Genomic DNA, 15,618 nt, shown 5'->3' with positions numbered 1-15,618 from the left:
CGAAGCCTGCACTGGAGGCAGCTTTGTGTCTGCGTTGCGTTTGCAGGACACGTTGCCGGCTACACAGCGGGGGAACAGCTGGCATTGCTGAACCCCACTGACACAATGGCAGGTGTTTTTTTCTGTGCAGCCTGCACTTCCAGGCACCAACTGGCGGTGTTAGAGCCCAGGGTCTGCAGGAGGAGCAGAGTGTAGGCCGAAGCCTAATTGAACCAATTTCAAAGGTAACCTTTAACCCACCCTCAGGTGTTACAATGTAGAAGAGCCACACCTTGTGCAGCAGTAATGCTCCACAAGTGAAAGGTTGCTCTTTAAATTTTGCTAATTGCACACGCTGAATGAAACACGTACACAATTTTGCCCATTATACAGTAAAACTGTATTGGAGGCATGACTTGTCTTTGTAACGAGACGCAGCACAGGTGTCCAAAATAACGCCTTGTTGCTGGGCGCATCCTCCTGTGCATCGTTATTTGCTGTACAGGAGTCTCTGCTCTTGTGTTATCCCTGGGCCATGGCCTGTTAACGCTGCCCGTCTTATGACCTCATTTCATATTGGCCGGTGCGGTTAACGATGGGCATGAATCCCAGACCCACAGTGTCTTTTCATAAAGTCAGAGTCCGGGGCTGGGATTCGTGGCCTTGTTGCAGTAAATATGTTCGCCGCTCACACATGTCTTTACACCTGCTTCAGGCTGGGTGGCCTCAGCTGATCCCTTATCGCATGCCGCGGCCATGAGGCCGCACAGTCTGAAGAAGGCGGAAGGAGGGGAGTGAAGACAGGCGAAGATATGCACTGCTCGTGCCCATCAATCACACCCTCGCAGTCAAAATAAGTAAGACAACGAGGGGCGTTGTGTCGAGCAGGGCGGACGCACAGGCACAGGCAGCCAACCAATGATGTCAAAAGACGGGCAGCGCTACCAAGGGGGGTGCTGCGTATCATTAGAAAGGAAAGTCACACCTCAGGGACAGTGTAATAGTCTCAATGAGACACATTTTGTACGTGTTGAGTTCCACGTGGGCAAGGAGAAAAAGTCAGCCACCTTGTACAAATGCAGCATTACTGCTGTACAAGGTGGCTGTTATACATAGAAACACCTGGGGGTGGGGGGCAGGCTCCCTTCAATTTCAGTTCAGGTGCCTGCGTGGCATTTGCAGGTCACGTTGCCAGCTACACAGCAGGGGAACAGCTGGCGTTGCTGAACCCCACTGACACATTGGCGGATGTTTTTCTCTGTGCAGCTAGCACTTCCGGGCTACAACTGGCGGTGTTATAGCCCAGGGTCAGCAGGAGGAGGAGAGGAGCAGAGTGTAGGCCGAAGCCTGCACTGGTGGCAGCTTTAGGTTTGTTGTGCCAGCGTGGCTTGTGCTGGACACGTTGCCGGCTACACAGCAGGGGAACAGCTGGCGGTGCTGAACCCCACTGACACATTGGCGGGTGTTTTTCTCTGTGCAGCTAGCACTTCCGGGCTACAACTGGCGGTGTTATAGCCCAGGGGCAGCAGGAGGAGGAGAGGAGCAGAGTGTAGGCCGAAGCCTAGTAGAACCAATTTCAAAGGTAACCTTTAACCCCCCCTCAGGTGTTACAAAGTACAAGAGCCACACCTTGTGCAGCATTAATGCTGCACAAGTCAAAGGTTGCTCTATGAATTTTGCTCCTTGCACACGCTGAATGAAACACGTACACAATTTAGCCCATTATACAGTCAAACTGTAGTGGAGGCGTGATTTGTCTTTTTAAGGAGACGCAGCACAGGTGTCCCAAATAACACCTTGGTGCATGGGCGCAGCTTCCTGAGCATTGCTATTTGCTGTACAGGAGTCTGCGCTCTTGTTATCCCTTGGCCATGCGCTGTTAGTGCTGCCTGTCTTCTCACCTCATTTCATGTCGGCCGGTGCGGTTAGCGATCGCCATGAATCCGAGACCCACAGTGTGTTTTCAAAAATTCACACTGCGTGGCTGGGATTCATGGCCTTGTGCAGTAAATATGTTTGCTGCTCACACATGTCCTTACACCTGCTTCAGACTGGGCGGCCTCATCTGATCCCTTATCGCATGCCACGGCCATGAGGCCGCCCAGTCTGAAGAAGGCGGAAGGAGATGAGTGAAGACAGGCAAACATATGCACTGCACATGCCCATCAATCACACCCTCGCTGTCAAAATAAATAAGACACCGAGGGGCGTTGTTTCGAGCAGGGCAGACGCACAGGCGCAGCCAGCCAACCAATGATGTCAGAAGACGGGCAGCGCTACCAAGGGGGGTGCTGCGTATCATTAGAAAGGAAAGTCACACCTCAGGGACAGTGTAATGGTCTCAATGAGACACATTTTGTACGTGTTGAGTTCCACGTGGGCAAGGAGAAAAAGTCAGCCACCTTGTACAAATGCAGCATTACTGCTGTACAAGGTGGCTGTTATACATAGAAACACCTGGGGGTGGGGGGCAGGCTCCCTTCAATTTCAGTTCAGGTGCCTGCGTGGCGTTTGCAGGTCATGTTGCCGGCTACACAGCAGGGGAACAGCTTGCGTTGCTGAACCCCACTGACACATTGGCGGGTGTTTTTCTCTGTGCAGCTAGCACTTCCGGGCTAAAACTAGCGGTGTTAGAGCCCAGGGTCAGCAGGAGGAGGAGAGGAGCAGAGTGTAGGCCGAAGCCTGCACTGGTGGCAGCTTTAGGTCTGTTGTGCCAGCGTGGCTTGTGCTGGACACGTTGCTGGCTACACAGCAGTGGAACAGCTGGCGGTGCTGAACCCCACTGACACATTGGCTGGTGTTTTTCTCTGTGCAGCTAGCACTTCCGGGCTACAACTGGCGGAGTTAGAGCCCAGGGGCAGCAGGAGGAGAAGAGGAGCAGAGTGTAGGCCGAAGCCTAGTTGAACCAATTTCAAAGGTAACCTTTAACACCACCTCAGGTGTTACAAAGTACAAGAGCCACACCTTGTGCAGCATTAATGCTGCACAAGTCAAAGGTTGCTCTATGAATTTTTCAACTTGCACACGCAGAATGAAACATGTACACAATTTAGCCCATTCTACAGTCAAACTGTAGTGGAGGCGTGACTTGTCTTTTTAAGGAGGCAAGCGCAGTGCATATCATCGCCTCTCACTCCCCTCCTTCCTGCTTCTTCAGACTGTGCGGCGTCACGGCCGTGGCATGCTATTAGGGATCAGCTGACGCCGCCTAGTCTGAAGAAGCGGGAAGAAGGGGAGTGAGAGTCGAGTATATGCACTGCGCATGGCCATGAATCCCAAGCCCACTCTGGGATCACATTAGACGCCACTGCGAGGTGGGATTTTGGGCAGCGTGGACGCACAGGCGCAGCCAGGCCGACAACAAATGATGTCAGAGGATGGGCAGCGCAAACTGTGCATGGCCAAGGGAGAACATAACAGCGCAGGCTCCGTGACAGAATCAAACAACGCAAAGGATGCGGCGCACGGAGCCAAGGGGGTAGGAATGATGGCTGTGCTGCGTCACATTACAAAGGAAAGTCCCACCTCCGGGACAGTTTGACGGTGTGAGGGGACACATTACATGAGTGTGTAGTTCAGCGTTTCAAAGGAGCATAATTTAAAGAGCCACCTTTTCCTTGTGCAGTATTAGTGCTGCACAAGATGGCTCTTTCAGTAACAAACGCCTGGGGGGGGGACAGGTTCCCTTACATTTTAATTGTGCCAGCGTGGCGGTCGCATGACACGTTGCCGGATACACAGCAAGGGAGCAGCAGGCGTGACTGAACCCCACTAACACATTGGCGAGGTGTTTGGCTCTGTGCAAACAGCACTTCCGGGCATCAACCAGCAGTGTTGGATCCCAGGGACAGCAGGAGGAGCAGAGTGTATGCCGAAGCCGGCACTGTAGGCATGTAAATGTCTGTTAGTGTGCCAGCGTGGCGGTCGCATGACACGTTGCCGGATACACAGCTGGGGATCAGCTGAAGTTACTGAGCCCCAATCACAGAGGAGCGACTGTTGACTGTGCAGACAGCACTTCCAGGCACCAACTGGCGGTGTTAGAGCCCAGGGAAAGCAGGAGGAGCAGATTGGAGGTATTGCCGCACACACAGCTGGGGATCAGCTGACGTTACTGAACCCCCAATAACAGAGGAGCGACTGTTGACTGTGCGGACAGCACTTCCAGGCACCAACTGGCAGTGTTAGAGCCCAGGGACAGCACAAGTAGCAGAGGAACAGAGTGTAGGCCGAAGCCTGATTGTAGCAAGTTGAAAGGGAACCTTTAACCCCCCCCAAGGCGTTTGTAGCTGAAAGAGCCATCTTGTGCAGCACTAAGGATGCAAAAGGAAAAGGTGGCTCTTTTAATTATGCTCGTTGCAAACACAGAAGTAAACACTTAAAATGTGTCCCCTGACACCGTAATACCGTCCCGGAGGTTGGAATTTCCTTCATAATTGGACACAGCACAGCTGTCATTCATATCCCCTTGGTGTCGTGCGCCGCCTCATCAGCGTTGTTTTAAGCTGTCACGGAGCCTGCGCTGTTCTGTTATCCCTTGGCCATGCACACTTAGCGGTGCCCGTCTTCTAACATCATTTAGGTGTCAGGCTGTCAGTGCCTGTGCGTCCACGCTGCTCCAGATCCCACCTCGCAGTGTCGTCTAATGTAATCCCAGTGCGGGCCTGGGATCCATGGGCATGCGCAGTGCATATCCTCGCCTCTCACTCCCCTCCTTCCCTCTTCTTCAGACTGTGTGGCGTCATGGCCGTGGCATGCTATTAGGGATCAGCTGACGGCGCACAGTCTGAAGAAGGCGGAGGGAGATGAGCGAGAGCCTGAGGGGAAAGTGTCCCCTGCCGACCCCTTTGTGAGGAACCACGTGGCGCTGACTGTCCAGAAGCTGATGGAAAAGGTGACTCCTCATCCTCCACCTCTTCCACAACATCATCCCTTATCCCTTGCAGGGTTTGTTGAAGCAGGCAGATAAGGGGGACAGTCATGCTGACTAGTGCATCATCTGCACTTGCCATCCGTGTGGAATAATCGAAAGGACACAAAACCTGGCAGACGTCCTTCATAGTGGCCCACTCTGTGGTTGTGAAGTCTGATCGGCGCTGACTGCGACTTCTTTGCGCCTGATGTAGCTGGTACTCCATTACGGCTTGCTGCTGCTCACACAACCGCTCCAACATATGTAACGTGGAATTCCACCTGGTAGGTAGGTCACATATGATGCGATGTTCCGGAAGGCGAAATCGGCGCTGCAAAGCAGCAATGCGGGATCTTGTCAAGCTGGAACGCCGCAAGTGAGCACACTCTAGGCGGGCCTTGTGCAGAAGTGCATCAAGATCCGGATAGTCCCTCAGAAAACTCTGCACAACCAAATTGAGCACATGTGCCAGACATGGGATGTGAGTGAGGTTGCCAAGGGCCAAAGCTGCCACCAGATTTCGGCCATTGTCACACACTACCATGCCTGGCTGGAGATTCGCTGGCACAAACCACACATCGCTCTCCTGCTTGATGGCATTCCAGAGCTCCTGCGCTGTGTGGCTTCGATTCCCCAAAGAAACCAATTTCAAGACGGCCTGTTGACGTTTGGCCACGGCTGTGCTTATGTCAGTCGTAACAGGTAAATGTTCACGGGTCCATGTGGAGGTGGACTGTGACGGCTCCTGCAGCGATGACTCTGAGGAACTTGTGTATGAGGAGGAGTCAATGCATACAGACTGGATTCCTGCAATCCTTGGAGTGGGCAGGACACGTCCTGCGCCACTCGCACGGTCTGTACCCGGCTCAACAACATTAACCCAATGGGCAGTGACGGAAAGGTATCGCCCCTGTCCATGTTGACTGGTCCACGCATCGGTGGTGAGGTGGACCTTGCTACTGACGGCATTCAGTAGCGCGTGTTTTATGTGTCCCTCCACATGCTTGTGCAGGGCAGGGACGGCTTGCCTGCTGAAGTAAAAGCGGCTGGGCACCTTGTACTGTGGGACTGCCAATGCCATCAAGTCACTGAAGCTGTCAGTCTCCACCAGCCTGAATGAGAGCATTTCCAGCGACAGAAGTTTGGCAATGCCTGCATTCAGAGCCTGTGCTCGGGGGTGGTTTGCTGAGAATGCCCGCCTTTTCTCCCATGCCTGTACTACCGATGGCTGTAGACTAGGCTGGGAGTGTGAGGATGACTAGGAACGTGGTGCTGTGGGTGGAATTACACTAGGTCTCTGGACAACAGTGCCAGAGGTTCTTCCATGGCGTTCCTGGGAGGAAGCCGAACCAGCTGTGCGTGAGCTGGGAGGAAGAGGCAACACGAGCTGAAGAGGTGGTAGCTGCCGCTGTTGGTTGGCCTAGGTCTTCAGTGTGTTTTTGTAACTTCACCGCGTGCCTGGTCCGCACATGTTTCCACATATTTGTGGTATTGAGGTTGCTGACACTTTTCCCTCTTTTGACTTTCTGATGACACAGCTTGCATTTGACAAAACAAATGTCATCTGCAACTGTGTCAAAAAAGGACCAGGCACTGCAAGTCTTGGGAGCGCCCTTTTTGGCTTTTGGAAGAGAAAGGCTCCTAACGGGTACCAAAGTGGAGGCTACAGGCTCCGCAGTCTTCCCCCTCCCTCTCCCTCTTTGGCCCGTTTGGGGAATCTCTTCCTCAGAGCTGCTCCCACCACCTTCCTGTTCCTCACGCCACGATGGGTCAAGGACCTCATCATCTCCACTACCCTCTGCCACCAACTGCTCCTCCTGGGTAGTCTCGGCAGCACAGTATGCACCAGAAAGCGGCACCTGAGTTTTATCATCAGATGCATACTGTGCTGTGGTCACCGGAGGCACTGGCCCAAACGCCTCTTCAGAGTCAGAGAGACAAAGCTGTTGGGCATCACTGCACACTGCCTCTTCTTCCATTTCTCCAATGCTGCTTGGCTGGCCCCCTGTGTCCAAGCCAAGAGATTCAGAGAACAGAAGTAGAGACGGCTCCTGTCCTGGGCTCTCTGACTGCCTGGCCAATTTGGCAGGTGGTGAAGAGACAGATGGCTGCTCTCCAGTGGTCTGTGCCTGAGAGGATGTGGCACTAATTGAAGTCGATGCCGATGCGTTAGCTGCCATCCATCCGACAACGGCTTCAATTTGATCTTCACGCAGCAGCGGTGCACGGCGCTCTCCGACAAAGCTGCGCATGAAGAACTGTTCCCTGCTGAAACTGGGTGATGATGAGTCACCGGTGCCCGCAGCAGGCACAGAATCACCACGTCCTCTCCCTGCTCCTCTCCCTGCTCCGCGCCCACGCCCACGCGCCTTACTCCCTGCCCTCTTCATCTTGGTTGACAGATAAAGATAAGCAGAAAAGTACTAAGGCCTTAGTGTGCTTATTCCTGAAATGATCCTCCTAACAGGTGTAAGAAACACTAATGTTGTAAAGTGTGGACTAGACTTTATTATTGATAAAATGTGGCCTACACAAGTGTTAAGTGGTGTTTGGTGAACTTTACTTTTTTTTTTTGTGAAGATCGGGCTACAGAGCGAGTTTAACTCACATGGGGACCGTGCAGACAGCCGTAAATGGCGCTGCAAGGCCCAAAAACACTCCTCTAGGTTATCCTATGTAGTGTTTTTCCACAATTTAGCTGGAGACGGGTGGAAAGACACTAATAGGAAATTTTTTAAAAAATTTTCAACAGGCTGCACTAGTTGAAATAAGGACAAGTTATTTAACGGTATGAGGCAGTGACAAACCCTGAGCTGAATACAACCGGCTGTGGCTGCACACAGACTACAGGGCGAGCTGCGCTCACACGGAGACCGTGCAGACAGCCGTAAACGGCGCTGCAAGGCCCAAAAAAACCCCTCTTGGTTATCCTATGTAGTGTTTTTCCACTATTTAGCTGGAGACGGGTGGAAAGACACTAATAAGAAATTTTAGAAAAAATATTTCAACAGGCTGCACTATTTGAAAAAAGGACAAGTTATTTAATGGTATGAGGCAGTGACAAACCCTGAGCTGAATACAACCGGCTGTGGCTGCACACAGACTACAGGGCGAGCTGTGCTCACACGGAGACCGTGCAGACAGCTGTAAACTGCGCTGCAAGGCCCAAAAACCCTCCTCTAGGTTATCCTATGTAGTGTTTTTCCACAATTTAGCTGGAGACAGGTGGAAAGACACTAATAGGAAATTTTTTTAAAAATTTTTAACAGGCTGCACTATTTGAAAAAAAGGACAAGTTATTTAACGGTATGAGGCAGTGACAAACCCTGAGCTGAATACAACCGGATGTGGCTGCACACAGACTACAGGGCGAGCTGCGCTCACACGGAGACCGTGCAGACAGCCGTAAACGGCGCTGCAAGGCCCAAAAAACCCCCTCTAGGTTATCCTATGTAGTGTTTTTCCACTATTTAGCTGGAGACGGGTGGAAAGACACTAATAGGAAATTTTAGAAAAAATGTGCAGCAGGCTGCACTATGAGCAAAAAAGGACAATGGATAGGACTGTATGAGGCAGAGTGAACCCCCCCGAGCTGAATACATCCGGGTATATGGCTGCACACAGACTACAGAGTGAGCTGCACACACACACACACACACACAGACCTTGCAGAACGCTGTTAAAACAGCGCTGCAAGGCAAGAGCAAGGTGAGCAGTGACACACAGCGTTTGCTAAATTAGCCTTGGAAAAGCAAAATGAAGCAATTAGCTATCTCAACTGGCCCTCAGTTAGAACACAGCGTCCTGTCCCTAACTGAAATCACAGCAGAGTGAGCGCAAAATGGCGGCAGCGTTTTTTTATAGTGCATGGTGACATCATTTCAGCAGCCAATCAAAGCCTTGCCAGTAGTTACATGCCCCCCATGCTAAACAGGATGTGCCCACACTTCCATTCATTCCTAATTGGCTGCTGCGTGCAGTTTTGAACTCTGGGAACTTCCGATTCCGGTATCCGATACGCGGGAAATATCTGAATTCGGTATCGGAATTCCGATACCGCAAATATCGGCCGATACCCGATACTTGCGGTATCGGAATGCTCAACACTAGTCCCTAGTCTCACTTTTGGCATTGCTGTGTGAGAAAGTTACCACGCAGCTTTTGCCATAAAGTGAGACCAGTGAACTATAGTAACCTCTCAGTGATGCACTGCAGGAGCCATTGTCTCCTGTCAGTGTGTCACTGAAGGTCCTATAGAGCAGTGACATCACCCGATGTTACTGTTCTATAGGGGAGATCGTCATGGGACACTCGTTATTAATTGGACCACGGCTGACAGGTAGTATACGGTTTATTATTTTACGTTTTTTGCAGGCGCTGAAGTATGGTAAGTATGGTTCAATTAAGAATATTAAAATACTTTTTTCTGGCTGTGTCTTTATTTTTTTTACTCGTTCACTACTGTAGGATTAATAATAGATAGGCGTCTTATTGACGCCTCTCCAATATTAAACTGGCTTAATGTCACCTTACAATAGCAAGGTGACATTAACCCCTTATTAACCCATATCCCACCGCTGCACGGGAGTGGGAAGAGAGGGGCTATGTGCCGGAATTGGCGCATCTTACAGATGCGCCATCTCTGGGGCGGCTGCGGATTGGTATTTGTAGCCGGGGGGGCCAATATCCATGGCCCCTCTCTAGGCTATGAATATCTGCCCGCAGCTGTCAGCTAGCCTTTCTGGCTATAAAATATAGGGGGACCCCATGTCATTTTAATAGCCAGTAAAGGCTACGCAGACAGCTTTGGGCCATGGATATTACCCCCTTCCCAGGCTACAAATATTGGCCCCCGCCCGTCGGCTTTCCCTTTCTGGTGCAGAAAATTGCGCGGGAGCCCACGTCATTTTTTTTCCGTTTTTTTCTTTATGTTCATTTATCAACATCGGCCTATCAATGGATATATCAATCTCTAGATATATCTATAGATACATAGATGTTTCTATCCATATATCTATCTGGCTAATTTCACACATCAGGTTTTTGGCGTCAGGCACAATCCGGCGAGATTTGAAAAAAAACGATCAGTTTTTTTTTCTGCTGGATCCGTTTTTTCTCCTAGAGTTGTATTAGCGCCTGATTGTGTGATGGCCACGTCCATCAGAAAAGCGGTTTCCGCCGGACCAAAAACACATACAGAGGAACGTTTTTTCTGTCCAGCAAAAAAAACGCACAGCTACGGATCCCGTGAAAAACGTATGAAACTGATATGTGAAATGATGAATCCGACCTCCGAATCCATTTTTTCATGCATGTTTCCATTCAAATCATACATATTTTCCACTTATATATTTATTTATTTCCAAAAACTGCATCAAAGCTGCACCAGTTTTTGATACAGGTTTTGATGCAGTTTTTGGTGCAGTTTTTGGTGCCGTTTTGATGTGCTTTTGATGCAGGCTCCCTGATAGCTGCATTGCTGTGTGTACGCCGCTATGCAAACCAACTGCTTTTTTCAAAGCACAAATCCTGTTGTTCCTTCCTTTCTGCACAGCTATCTTGTTTGTTTGTCCACACTTTTGATTTAATTTGTGCAGCAGTCCAGTCCTTGTTATTGCTGCCTGCCATACCTTGCTGAGATTACTGCAGGGAGATAGTAATTGTAGGACAGTCCCTGTTTTTTTTTTTTTTTAATTCTCCCTGAAAAAAAATAAATAGTGGGAGATTAATCTTGGCATTTGTGCTTGAGTGGCAGTCGTGTGTGCCATCTCTCTCCAATTGTGGGGCACAGAAAGCCTAGCGTCTATAATCCTTTTTTTTTTTTTTTTTTTTAATTCTCCCTAAAAAAAAAAATAGTGGGAGATTAAGATTGGCATTTCTGCTAGAGTGCCAGTCCTGTGTGTGCCATCTCTCTCCAATTTTGGGGCACAGAAAGCCTAGTGTGTAATACTGGGCTTGATTTCTTGACAATTCTCCCTAACAAAAAAAAGTAGTGGGAAATTAAGATTGGCATTTCTGCTAGAGTGCCAGTCCTGTGTGTGCCATCTCTCTCCAATTTTGGTGCACAGAAAGCCTAGTGTGTAATACTGGCCCTGATTTCTTGACAATTCTCCCAGAAACAAAAAAAAAGTGGGAAATTAAGATTGGCATTTGTGCTTGAGTGACAGTCCTGCGTGTGTGGCATCTCTCTCAAATTGTGGGCCACAGAAAGCCTAGTGTCTTCAATACTGTTTTTTGGGGGGGAGTTTTAATTCTCCCTTTAAAAAAAAAATGGGAGAATAATATTGGCACTTGTGCTTGAGTGCCAGTCGTGTGTGCCATCTCTCTCAAATTGTGGGCCACAGAAAGCATAGTGTCTGTTTGTTTTTTATTTTGGTTTTTAAATTCTCCCTGAAAAAAAAAAATAGTGGGAGATTAATATTGGCATTTGTGCTTCAGTGCCAGTCGTGTGTGCCATCTCTCTCAAATTGTTGGCCACAGAAAGCCTAGTGTCTGTTTTTTTTTATTTTGGTTTTTAAATTCTCCCTGAAAAAAAATAAATAGTGGGAGATTAATATTGGCATTTGTGCTTCAGTGCAAGTCGTGTGTGCCATCTCTCTCAAATTGTGGGCCACAGAAAGCATAGTGTCTGTTTTTTTTTATTTTGGTTTTTAAATTCTCCCTGAAAAAAAAATAAATAGTGGGAGATTAATATTGGCATTTGTGCTTCAGTGCAAGTCGTGTGTGCCATCTCTCTCAAATTATGGGCCACAGAAAGCCTAGTGTCTGTTTTTTTGGGGGTGTTTTAAAATTCTCCCTGAAAAAATATAAATAGTGGGAGATTAATATTGGCATTTGTGCTTCTGTGCCAGTTGTGTGTGCCATCTCTCTCAAATTGTGGGCCACAGAAAGCCTAGTGTCATCTGTTTTTTTGTTTGTTTGTTTATTAAATTCTCCCTGAAAAAAAAATAGTGGGAGATTAATATTGGCATTTGTGCTTCTGTGCCAGTCGTGTGTGCCATCTCTCTCAAATTGGGGGCCACAGAAAGCCTAGTGTCTGTTTTTTTTTTTGTTTTTTTTTAAATTCTCCCTGAAAAAAAAATAGTGGGAGATTAATATTGGCATTTGTGCTTGAGTGCCAGTCGTGTGTGCCATCTCTCTCAAATTGTGGGCCACAGAAAGCCCAGTGTCTTTTTTTTTTGTTTTTGTTTTTTTTTAATTTCTCACTGAAAAAAAAAATAGTGGGAGATTAATATTGGCATTTGTGCCATCTGTTAGGAGTCGAGTTTCCTCTGCTGCACAGGGGGAATCTCGATCCGTCTCCGCTGCGGTCTTCCATTCTCCTCCAGCCGCAGTGGAGTCTGCTCAGCAGGGACGTCGCTCCCGGTGTCTTGCTCGCTCTCACTCTGTACAGAGAGTTACTGCTGCTTCTTCAGCTCCTGCCATTAAAGTCAGTGCTGGTCAGCGGCGAGCGGACTTCCCTGGGACTAAGTCCTTGTTTGCGCACACTGAGCATGCCCAGAGCAAGATCTCCCGTTGGAGATCGAGGGTCATGTGCTCTGGCTCTGCAGCGCATTCCATTGGTCCTCTTGGCAGGTCTTGGAAGGGCAAAGTTTCTGTGGCCACTTCCTGTCCTGCAATTATATAAACTGTGCATGACCGCACGGCCATGCGCTAGTGTACAATTGAATACGTGTGTTTGTTGTGAGTGCAAGTCGTTCATTAAATACCCCTACCCTATTGTATGACTGTTCGCGTATGGAGTATGGCTGCTATCTAGCGCCCGACAAATCACTCAACGTGTCACACACGTATCAGCATCTATTGCTGTGACCGCCAGTGCGGCACCACGCGCCAGTAGTGCGCTTCCTGACCCACGTCTGGGTGCTTAGTGGTGCCTGCCAGCACGGCACAGTTCGCACTTCGGTGCTCTAATTATAAGAGTTGCCTAACACACCCTGTTGCGGTGTTGTGCCAGCAAGGGTCTAATCGGACTTCAATCCTAGTTGGGGTTAAGTTCGCTGACTGCTTGCTCGCCTTCTATGTGCGGTACCGCGACCCTGTGACGCAACAGGATCGCTTCCTTCACGTTGGGTGAAGCTTAACCCACGCGAGTATACTTATGAGTACCGCCATATAGTCCGTCATTACTCAGCAGCAGGTTCCATCTCTATCACTATCAGTCTTATTATTTGGTGCGTTCCGCTAGCCCTAACATTACACTAGCGCCAGGGTCTGGCTAGTGATGACGGACAAACAGCAATCCCTGCGGTATATACAGCAGCTGGAGGGTAGGTTGGCGGCTCTCGAGAGCGCAACCTCAGCTGTGGATGTTACCGCAGTTGCTGTACAGGCTGCCAGCGTGGCTGCAGCAACTTTGTCCATTGCCACCCCTGTTAAGACATTTTCTCACCTCCCGCTGCCAGAAAAATTTTCTGGTAATAGCAAATTTTGTAGGGGATTCGTGAGTCAGTGCTCTATTCATCTCGAGCTTCTGGCTGCACGTTTCCCCACAGAGCGGGCTAAGGTGGGATTTATTGTGTCTCTATTGTCGGACAGGGCGTTGGAATGGGCTACGCCGCTGTGGGAGCGTGGCGATCATGTGGTGCAGAGTGCTCCTCTGTTTTTGAGCACTTTAAAACAGGTCTTTTTAGGACCTCAAGTCACCCATGACACTGCGCTCCAACTGCTGGCATTAACTCAGGGTGAGTCCTTGGTCAGTCATTTTGCCGTCCAATTCCGCACTTTAGCATCTGAGCTGGAATGGTCGGATAAAGCTCTTATCCCCATATTTTGGAGGGGCTTGGCTGACCATGTAAAGGACGCTCTGGCCACTAGGGAGATTCCTGCCACACTGGAGGAGTTAATAACAGTCTCCACTCGAATTGACCTCCGTTTTAACGAGCGGAGGTTAGAGCGAGCCCAGTGTAGGCAGAGGTTTCGGCTGGCTCCTACTTTCGCCATACCTCTGGAATCTCCGGTCCTGGTTCCTGAGCCACATGAGGCCAGAGAAGTGTCACAAGCGGGACCTAAGTCCCGGACCGCATGTGCACTCAGGGTCTGTCATGTTTGCCAGCAGTCTGGACATTTAGCCACCAGATGTTCTCAGCGGCCGAGGAAACGTCAGCGTCTAGTGGTTGTAGGTGGAGGTACACTAGACACGGCGACGTTTGCCTCTAAATTGTCCTTTAAGGGGACAATTACTATAGGCTCATTCTCCCACTCGGTAGACCTCTGCGTGGATTCTGGAGCGGAGGGCAATTTTATGTCTTCTGCCTTCGCCCAACGCCACGCAATACCTCTGGTTATGCTAGCTCAACCTCTAACGGTACGAGTGGTGAATGGGTCGACTCTGCCCTCACAGATAACTCACCAGACCATCCCTTTTACTCTGTCCATGTTGCCATCTCATCAGGAGATTATTTCTCTGCTCGTCATTCCAGAGGGAATTGATGAGGTCCTGTTGGGAATACCTTGGCTACGGTACCACTCTCCTCATATCGAGTGGTCCTCAGGCAGAATTCTGGGATGGGGTGAATCTTGTGGGGGTAGGTGTCAGAGGGAGTGCGTTCAGGTAGCTACAACTGAGGTACCCGCAGATCTTTCCTCTCTCCCCAAGCAGTATTGGTCGTATGCAGACGTATTCTCCAAAAAGGCGGCGGAGATCCTTCCGCCCCATCGCCCCTATGATTGTCCTATTGACCTCTTGCCTGGTGCTGAGCCTCCCCGGGGTCGAGTCTATCCGCTATCTCTCCCGGAGACGGAGGCAATGTCACAGTACATCCAGGAAAATCTGGCAAGAGGGTTCATCAGGAAGTCAGTGTCACCTGCTGGGGCAGGGTTCTTCTTCGTGCAGAAGAAGAGTGGGGAATTGCGTCCATGCATAGACTACAGGGGTCTTAACGCCATCACCGTTAAGAATAAATACCCTTTGCCTTTGATATCTGAACTGTTCGATAGGCTTCGGGGAGCAAGGGTATTTACTAAATTAGATCTGCGGGGTGCTTACAACCTGATTCGCATCCGTGAGGGGGACGAATGGAAGACGGCTTTTAACACCAGGGATGGGCACTATGAATATCTGGTGATGCCCTTTGGGCTCTGTAATGCCCCAGCCATTTTCCAAGACTTTGTGAACGATATCTTCCTGGATATGCTTTCCACCTCGGTCGTAGTCTATCTGGATGATATTCTCATCTACTCTCCAGATATTGACTCCCACCGGAGAGATGTTTGCAAAGTCTTTGACCTCCTACGGGCAAACTCCCTCTATGCCAAGTTGGAGAAGTGTATGTTTGAGCAGGAGTCCTTACCTTTCCTAGGCTACATCATCTCAGCCCAGGGATTGGCTATGGATCCTGCCAAACTACAGGCTGTGATGGACTGGCAGGAACCCCATTCTCTTAAAGCGGTGCAGCGCTTTATGGGGTTCATCAATTATTATTGCCAGTTCATCCCGCATTTCTCAACTTTGGTAGCTCCCTTGGTTGCCCTCACCAAGAAGGGGGCGAATCCCAAATTGTGGTCTGAGGAGGTCTCCAAGGCTTTTATCTCTATAAAGTCACACTTCGCTAGCGCTCCCATTCTTCATTTTATCATGGAGGTGGATGCCTCTTCTGTTGGTGCTGGAGCAGTCCTCTTCCAAAAGGATGCTCAAGGTCGGAAGCATCCTTGCTTCTTTTTCTCCAAGACCTTCGCACCAGCAGAGAGGAATTATTCCATCGGGGACAGGGAGTTGCTAGCCATGA

This window comes from Ranitomeya imitator, chromosome 3 (genome assembly GCF_032444005.1).
Source record: "Ranitomeya imitator isolate aRanImi1 chromosome 3, aRanImi1.pri, whole genome shotgun sequence".
Lineage (NCBI taxonomy): Eukaryota > Metazoa > Chordata > Amphibia > Anura > Dendrobatidae > Ranitomeya > Ranitomeya imitator.
This window is presented reverse-complemented; position numbering follows the sequence as displayed.